The sequence below is a fragment of the Eulemur rufifrons genome, chromosome 18 (genome assembly GCF_041146395.1).
Source record: "Eulemur rufifrons isolate Redbay chromosome 18, OSU_ERuf_1, whole genome shotgun sequence".
Lineage (NCBI taxonomy): Eukaryota > Metazoa > Chordata > Mammalia > Primates > Lemuridae > Eulemur > Eulemur rufifrons.
Window position 1 is genome coordinate 11,713,695 of NC_091000.1, and position 8,244 is coordinate 11,721,938.

An 8,244-nucleotide genomic window follows, 5' to 3' on the forward strand; every position below is an offset into this window, starting at 1 on the left:
CTCAGTCGGCACATTTGTAAGGACTCTTGTCAAAGGCTTTGGCTTGGCCCTTCTATTTACAGGACTGCAGGGTTCTGAGTGTCTGATCTAGAGCATAACCTAGAATATATTTCAGTATGTCAAAGGTGGGGCGTCCAGATTGAAAAGACAGAAATCCCGGTAAGATTCTTCTGGGGCTCCCTCAGAAGGGGTGTTGATGGCATTTGTGGATGTCTGCCCTACCAAGATGCCACTTGCCATTTCTCCTGCCACCTCTGCCTGCCAAGGTAAGGAGGTGACTTATAACTGGGAGTCTGGAAAGTGGCCAATGTGTGCATCAAGTTTGTCATAAGAGAAAGGTCACAGGCCTTGGAGTCGGACCAGACTTTGAACACTGGTTCCACTTCTTACCAGGCAAGTGACCTTCAGAAGAAACTTACGTTCTTGGAGTCTCTGGAAAACCAACAACATTCACTCATTCATTCAATCATTTTTAATTCTCTACTATGTGCTAAGTGCTGCAGGTACCATAATGAACAAGATAAACCAATTCTTGCCCTCACTGTACTCCCCTACTCCAAATAAATGCAGAATAAATGAACCTCATTGGAGGCCTAGCAAACAAGTAAATGTAAGTTGCCTGTTGGAATATCTTTGCTCTTAATTTGGTGGTTGTCACGACCAAAAACTTCTTTTCATAACTCAACAACTGCACTTAGAGGCAAAGTACCACTCTGACTGTTTTTCAAAGGAATAATTGTGTATGTTTCTGTGCTGCAGTCCAAACTAGGGAGAATGGTTTAAACCTTAAGTAAGGGATGACTGTAATATCTGTTAAACCACAAAAATATCAATAAAAATTCTAGAAAAAAATTAAATATGTGGCCTTGTCTATACAGTATAGGTTGAACATCCCTAATCCAAAAATCTGAAATCAAAATGCTCCAAAATTTGAAATTTTTTGAGCACTGGTGTGATGCCAAGAGTGGGAAATTCCACACCTGACCTCATGTGATAGCTGCACAAAATTATTAAGAACTTATATAAAATTATTTTCAGGCTATGTGTATAAGGTATATATTAAACATAAATGAATTTCATGTTTAGACTTGGCTCCCATCCCCAAGAAGTCTCATCATGTATATACAACTATTCCAAAATAAAAAAAATATATCTGGAATCCAGAACACTTCTGGTCCGTAAGTATCTTGGTTAAGGGATACTCAACCTGTATACAAATTTTTATATGGATGTTAGAGCAGGAGGTCAGTGAAAGGTGTACAGACTACAAATTGACATGCACATGCCAGAATATTCCTATCAGAAAAAAATCAGGATTCCTGAATAGGATTTTTTTTGAAGATAGAGTCTTGCTCTGTTGCCTGGGCTAGAGTGCTGTGGCATCAGGCTAGCACACTGCAACCTCAAACTCCTGGGCTTAGCAATCCTCCTGCCTCAGCCTTCTGAGTAGCTGGGACTACAGGCATGTACCATCATGCCCAGCTAATTTTTTCTATATATTTTTAGTTGTCCAGCTAATTTCTGTCTACTGTTAGTAGAGATGGGGTCTCACTCTTGCTCAGGTTGGTCTTGAACTCCTGACCTAGAGCGATCCTCCTCCTCGGCCTCCCAGAGTGCTAGGATTACAGGCATAAGCCACTGTGCCTGGCCCCCTGAATAGGATTTTTGTTATGAGTTGAGGCTGCCAATTATCTTCATCATTACACATCTTCAAAATTATAATGAGGTCAATAAGGAAATGTTAACTTAGCATAAGCACAGAGCTGAGTGCTTTGCTATTGTATATAGGTAAATATTTATTGACTAAACAAATGAATTAGTAGAAAATAATTGCTTTACGCCAAATTGTTTGGCACATCCAACCCATAAAAATAAGTCATGGTCTGTAAACGCTAGTTGCACTTCTCTATCTGCGTCCTTGGAGAGACATCTGATAAGTGAGACGTTGGGCAGTTGGGTCAGGGCAGCAAGGGTGAACAGAATCATTTTCAAGAGCTGTGGATCTTGGTCTTAGGATTTTGGTCTTGGCCTGAAAATGATCCTCTATAGCACCAGAACCAAAGGCAGCTGGGAGGGCTGTCTGCGTTTTTGAGATATGATGGGTCTCCCACGACTTGCTTTTCCTTTACAGAGCTGAACTTGTAGCCTCTTTCATACACAACTGGTTGAAGTTGATGGAAATTACATGTCTTATTGCTTCTTAAAAGAAAAAAAAATATATAAAATGTAAATCTAAAAAAAATGGGCAATTTTCTTGTACCACTTTATATTTCTGTGTAAGTTACCAAGTGCCAATCATTCTTACTTTTTAAAATTCAAATTTGTCAAGCAGCATGTAAGCTTTCAATATTGTACAAGAAAAGATAATGCTTCGTGTGGAACAGTCACTTATGCTAGTTCTGTGAAAGTGCCTACCTATAGAGAATTTATCAGATTGCTGGTTTTATAGAAATGTTAACGATCTCATTAAATCATACCCTCTATTCTGGGGTCACCATGGAACCTACTAAAGGATAATCAACAAGGTATTATGGTTCTGGATGTAGAATTCTTTATTGACATCAGAGTCACCACTCATTTTGTAATGTGCATTTTAACTGGTGTAGCAAGGTGAATGCCTAAGAATCATTGTAACTGAAAGCCCCTGTTAAATTGTGTTTGTAAGTTAATGGCTATCATAACTTGTTTGGCATGTTGTGCCTTCCCTCAGCTAACTGGAAGGCTCACTGGGGTAAACTTCTAAAATGAGAAGGCAAGAATCGAATGAATATTTTAGTATTGCAGCTCACCAAGTATGTGTATTTTGAAGGTAACATCTGTGATCCTCCCATGATAACAGCAATCTGTTATTACTGCCATGAGGTAAAAAGTCATCTTATACAGGCATGAACAAGCAAAATAAAGGCGAAGCCTGTCCGATTTGAATAACTGTCAACACTGTTCACAGTGAGGAAGTTTAAGCTTTGATGCAGGAGGTGATGGAGGGTAACATGGCGACAGCAAGGCCAGAGGCCTCCGAAGGCCCCATCTTTGACCAACCTCTGTCCCCTGCAGAGTTTGACAGACAACTCACAATGATGAAAGGTAGGGAGCTGTCAGCCATGGAGCATTTTAAGCTACTTTGATCCTAGTAATGCTATCTTCAAATTAGCCCTGGATTGAGTTAAATATCAACCAAAAGGAATGGAACGGCACTCGTGAAATTATCCCTAAGAGAACAGGAGAGATTTAATAGTTTGGTGGTTACAGTAACCACTAACCTGGAAGAAAAATCAATATCTACACAGTGTTAGAATCACACCAAGGGCTCTTGGAGCTGAGCCATTGCAGTGAAGAATAAACCCGGATTTGTTAGAGTAGAAAGTCAGAATGTGGTAGGAGGTCGAACATAAATACACCCTGGGCTCTTTTGTCCGGAAACCCAAGAAGATGTTCTTCTTTCAGGATCTGAGCATTTTTTAAAAGCATAGAATTTACAGAGCTGGAAGTGACCTTAGCAATCACTGAGTCCAGCCCCTTCTTTTTACAGATGAGGAAATAGTGGCCCAGAAAGATTATTCGACTTGCTCCCATTCACACAGCTGATTTGGTGAGATTTCCTCTGTGCCACACGGCTCATACCCAGCATAAGAGTCTATGAATGACACCACAGCTGTTTACTGAGCACCTTCGTGCAAGGTACTCGCTAAGGCTTCAACAAGCATAAAGAAAGCTGAGTCAGGCTCCGCCCTATCTCTCTTTGCTGGAGAGAAGATGAAACTACATAATGGGTTCTCCAATATTCAGTGGTTAAGTAGGAACGTAAGACAACAATAAAAGAGATGTCCTAAAGCCTAAAGATTTTGTGTGTGTGTCTTCTCTCCAAAAAAGCCATCTCTGCCCACCTAGTCAGTAGGTTATGGACACGGGGCTACCCCTGCCCTCTGTATTGTTACCTCCACTTAGCACCATATTCAGTCTATATCCCAGTTTCTTTTTTGGAGGAAGCGCAAGAGATGCAAGATGCAAAAATGAGAACCTGCACAGACATGCAGAATCATTTTGATCTCAGCCTTGAGTATAAGAAGTTGCCCTAACTGGAGTCCTGCACAGCCTAGGGAGAAGACTCCATCTGTACCTGCGTCTGGAAGAAAGCCCAGACGAGGAAGAGTGAGTGCCATCTCTTTGCAGTCACTCAATATTAAATGTTAATATGTCCTTAACATAATCATAGCCCTGGAGAACCATGGAGTTTCAGGCAAATGTATACATCTACATACACGTGTATATAATCTTTCTGCTTTGTACTATTTAATTCGACCCTTGTTGAAATTCCAGGGATAATGCTACCTTTTAGATAAAGTTTCACTATCTTGTCACCCACACAAAAAGCATCACATGAAATAAAGAAACAGGAGCATGCAGTACCCCCTCCAGGACTAGAGAAGAAGGTGGCTGAATCTGACTTAGAGACTGATAGCTAAAAACTAAGTCTGGCTGCTGAAAACTAACAATGTCTACGCAAAAATGCATATGCCCCCATGTAAACTCCTTATCTTGCCTTCCACTCCTTTAAGTTTTCATATTCATGGCTCCCTGTGGAACCCAGAGAGGTATATTTCTTGAAAGTCTTTGTTAATAGCCTATTACTCCCTTACTGTTCTCATGGCATGGCACAAATGACACGTGCTGGCAAAAGGTGAGATAGTGCGTTTGCATTTCAAAGTGTCATTTCCTTACGAAGCCATCCGTTTTGTTTGCATCACTCTGCCGCGGTCCTAGCCAGCTTCTAGGAGCCCTGTTAGAGGAAGAACTTCATTTTATAAAGATGGTGGCAAATTCAATTAGTGATTTTAGCGGCACATTAAGCAGGTTATTATTAGACAGAACTGACATTTCGCATGCAGAAATAATCTTTACTTGAAAGTCAAGTGTCATTCAAAAGAGGGAGAAATTATTTAGGATTTTTTAAAACATCAAAGAAATCCCCTGAAAACCTATCCTTATAAATGCCTCAATCAGTTTAGGAATCAAGGCTAGAACAGATGATGCCTTTGGTTTCTCTTTGATGCAAACAATAATACCAGAATGGAATGGCTTTGGGAAGTGCTCATAAGCAGTGGTCAGAAAAGTAGATTCTTCTAAATCCACAGCTAGACCCTGGCACTGATGGGCCGGAACCTAGCCGAAGGTCGGCATTATTCATTCACAATGCACACCACAAAGAACTCCCCCCTTGCTCTATCCAAACAGAATTTCATCCTCCTGCTGTATATACAGATATTGCAGCAGTAACCGAGCTGCTCGAAGAGTTTTTCACTGTATATGCCTTTGGAGGTACACATTTGGCTCAGCAGAAGCTAAACATTTTTAAGAGCACAGTAAGAAATAGGCCAGAAAACATGAAAGCCTCATAGCTCTTTAGAAAACTTGATGGTCTTGCTGGTACGACTCCCTGTGATGTGGTTCAGTTGTAATAACAATGGAAAGTGTATCAGTGCAAACTGCTGATGAAACATCAGAAAATGTAGCCAAGGGTCTTTTAAACACATTTAAGAACTGTTCTTTCGAACTGTACCTCTTAGCCTTGGAAAACCTCTTCAAGATTTTAAACAGGGCTTTGGATGAACTGCAGAGTGAGAACCTGAAATTATCTTGTGCACTGGAATCAATATCAAGCAATATTTTCTCTTTGAGAGAAATTCAATCTGACAGAAAAGAGTAGGAGCAATAAGGACGCTGGACCCTGGCTAAAACGCTCGCCTTAGAAACACGCAGCAAAGCAGTGCAAATTAGGTGATGTCACTAAAGGCAGAAAACCATAGTGACAGAATAAAATGTTATCTGAGCTTCAGAATACTTCATTATCACTACCACAGGTCACTAAGCTTCACAAAATGCATCCATCAGCCTTGATAGCCATTTGTGGGCCACTGCTGGTGGCTAGATGGCGCAGTGACAAACACACAGCCCCTCCATCACGGAAACCAAGGTTCAAACAGAGGCCTGGGTGCACAGACCAAGGTTTGTTAGTCTCAAAGTGCTCTCTAGTGGCCAGACGAACACAAGATTATCCGACACACTGGAGTCACTTGGGGACAGGATTCAGAAGTAAAGAGTTGTCTTGGAAAGGCAAGGGAGCGACGCTTCCAGTGCAGTCTGCCTCTCCCGGATCGGCGGGAACAGTTTATGAGCAAACTTGCTTTTCCCAGTCATTGTGTCGCTGCCCTTAAAACACTTATAATAAATAATTAAACTCAGCTGTGTAGTTTCTAGACTGTGTATTAGAAGCTTATCAAATTAATGGGGAAGCATTTAGGTCTAAATTAATCCTTGTGCATTTCTAGTAGGTTCATCAGTGAATGGTATTGCCAAGTAGAACACGTGGCACGTTTAGCGTGTCCATCTCTCCGGCTACGCAGGTGTTCTGTGCTGTGCTCCAAAGCCCTCCCGGGAGCAAAAGTAACTCTCTAGGGAACGTGATAAGGGGCGACACCAGGCTTGGTGGAAGGGATCGCTCCTCAAGCACCTGCACGTTCCAGGCACAGTCCCATATTCTATCTCTAGAATTCATTTAATCCTCACAAAACTCTTCTCATGTAGGAATCATTACCCTTTTTTCCGCCCACATAAGGCAGGGCATGACAAACTTTACCTGGAAAGGGCCAGAGAGTAAATATTCAGGCTTTGAGGGCAACACGGTCTTTGCTCTGAATGTGCATCTACTCAATGCTGCTGTCGCAGTGTAAAAAGCCACCAAGGACGGTAGGTGAACAAATGAGAGCAGCTGTAGCCAGGAAAACTTTATTTACGGGCACTGAAATCTGAATTCACATGCCTCAAGTATTGTTCTTCTGTTGGTTTCATTTCAGCCATTTAAAAATGTAAAAACTGTCCCTAGCTCAAGGGCCATATTTAAAAAAGCAGCAAGGGTGTGCCAAAACAGAGGCTGTCTCGGCCACGGGCCATAGTTTGCCAAGTCCTGTGATGCAGAAACGGAATCCCATAGGGCAAGTCTGTAGGTGGAGCCTCCACCGGCAAAGCAGCCTGACTGTGGTCTGGGTGGCATCCGTGGTGCCTCCCTGTCCAGCACATCGGACCTCCTAATGCCACCAACACTAGAGTAGTGTTGTTGTTTTCTTTTAAAAAAAGAAAATTCAAAAGAGAACTAGAGAACTTCTCCAGGAAGAGCCAAGACAAAGACAGAGAAAGGAAGACAAAAGCACCAGGGGAAGCCAGCCAGGCACTAAGGGACATGCACAGTGGTGCCAGGAAGACCACCACAGAGGACTTCATGGTGCCCCATGAATCAGATGGAAGCACGGCTCTCAAACTCAAAAGACTTGCTATCACCTGGGGAACCCGTGAGGAGCTCATGGAAACAGAAATAAAAGCCTTGCAGGTGTATACTCAATCACCTTCAGCAGCAGGGAAATACACGTAACAAGAGTGGCTTCTTGGAAAATGGACCTCCAGGAAGCCCAGGACTCCTGCTTTCAAATGGGGCAGGCAGTAATTCATTTGTAGTCTGAAAAACAATCTCAAGCCACAAAACCAGGTGAGCAAAATGAAAAAGTGAATTTTCTTATTTTTCTAGAATTTAGATCAACTTCTACTTTGAGGTCTTAGGCTACCTAGCAAAAGAAATGGAGACTTGGTCATGAGAATGGAGCCCTTGTGCATGGGATTGGGTGCCCTTATGAAAGGGCTTGGGCAGACAGAGGTCATCCCTTTGGCCTTTCTGCCTTCTGCCCTGTGAGGACACAGCATTCCTCACATCCCGAAGATGCAGCATCAAGGCGAAAGGAACATAACCCCCCCCCCCAACAATGGAGCACCCACAGTTGGCTGGCACACAGCAATGTCAAATATCTTTGTTGGCCAGGTTCTACTTTCCATTATTTTTGATACTCTCAAGCCTATGATTTTACTATAAAAAATTTTATTTGAAAAAAGCTAGAATAATTTTTTTTAGTGTGGGAAAGCATTACATTACTGTAACTGATGCTCACTGTTTCATGCATGGAGCAGGGAGATGAAACAAACCGATCTCACACTGCTTCAGAAGAATTTGGATTACATTTTTGAATTCAGACCTGTATGATCAACTGAGATAATAACTAAAAATGTACCAGGATTTTTCTCTGACAATTACAGACATTGTATTGAATTCATTAGTACTTGAGTCATCAAACAGGAGATTATATCTGGGGAAAATAATGAGTTTAGTGATCACATGAAAACCAGTTGACACATGCCAGGTCA